The sequence below is a fragment of the Nanorana parkeri genome, unplaced genomic scaffold (genome assembly GCF_000935625.1).
Source record: "Nanorana parkeri isolate BGI_ZX_2015 unplaced genomic scaffold, ASM93562v1 scaffold5, whole genome shotgun sequence".
Lineage (NCBI taxonomy): Eukaryota > Metazoa > Chordata > Amphibia > Anura > Dicroglossidae > Nanorana > Nanorana parkeri.
In genome coordinates, this window is record NW_017306273.1 from 3,608,357 (window position 1) to 3,609,924 (window position 1,568).

A 1,568-nucleotide genomic window follows, 5' to 3' on the forward strand; every position below is an offset into this window, starting at 1 on the left:
GCTACTGTGCCACCCAATCAGCTGCTGGTGTGGATTTCCTCTCCCGCAGCTTCACGTAAGCAAAGGGTCGGGGTGCAGTGACATCATCGACCTTGTAGGGTTGCATGCCTATATTTATGTAAATGTCTTCTACCCAGTGATGTCATGTGGCCATAAAAGGTAAATGACATCAGCACAAGCATTCCGCCCCTTTGTCCCACTGTGTACAGCTGATTGGGTCGAAGTGCCCATGGTGCTTCCTTATTCGTAGGCACTCAGGTTCAAACTGGTTTGGTCCCAACCTGAGCTCATGCCTACTGGACAGTGAAAGAAGAAGCAGCAGCAGCAGCAGACTGATCAGCTCATCTCTGTCTCATCTGTCACTCTGCTCCCTTCTATCACCATGCTCCTTGTTAGCACATGTGCACTACAGCACAACTGATTGGCTGCTTGTGCTGCTTCTCTCTCCCAGCCTGAGCTCTGCTGTACAGTGGACTGCAAGGGGCTGACATTGGGTCACATTTAGGTACTTTACAAACAAAATGCACTTTAATGATGTATGAAAGCCACATTCATTTGTGTCTCTTATATCTGCCTGTATCTGCAGAATTCCCTTTCCTTCTAGAAGGAGAATATAACGGTTTGTTTCCGAACACTCGCCTATATATAGGAAAGAAGAAATCTCTTCTTCACATTAGCGCCAAACCGGTAGTTAGCCACCCGTCCGCCCTGACAAGCTGACAGGTCCCATTTCTTACGCTCGGGATAAACGCATTTTAATTCTCCCCGTGCGCGCAGGATGTCGGACGGGAGTGGATGCGGCTCCATTACATCCATTTGCGGAGATTTCACGGCCCTCTTCACAGCGTAACTAACGGAAATCTTTTTTTTTTGTCCATGCAAGGAAATACTGATTTCATCCCATTATGCCCCAACAGAGCTGAGTGACGGCTTTATAATTGAATGCCTTCTGTTCCCTTAATAGGAAAAAAAATAATACGTTTTATACTGTGAATATTTATGTGAGGAAACACTGAGGGGGATCGCAGGGGGGGGGGGACATCACTGGAAACACAATATTATTATAGGAAGGAAGTACGCTGAACAATATCAGCTCCATCTACTACTATGGGGGGGATTAGATAGGTATCAAAACCCAAGAACAGAAATGTCATATATTGCCTCCTACCCCTCCTCCCATGTGACGGCTGCATTTGTTTTCTTATTTTAGATGGAAATGGATGGATACAGGTATTAACCCCGTACAGTCACCAGAATGCAATGCTCTTTGCTATGGGGGGTGCTTTAATTCTCTTTTTCCCCAGGTGCCCTCCTTTGATTATATGAGCATTCCATGTATTTTATGCATGTTATTTACTTGATAAAGCCTCCCTTGTGTAGACTTCCAAAAACCCAGAGACTGCGCCTGGGTGCCGCCAGGGCCGTCCCTATAATTAGGCATCTCACTGGGTCACACTGTGTGGCTGGCATCCTGTCCAGCTTCTGGCAACCAGTGACGTCAGTGAGCTGGGCAGGACGCCGGACAGAGCAGGAGCCAAAGGTACTGTGCACGACCAGCGCACCCCCCC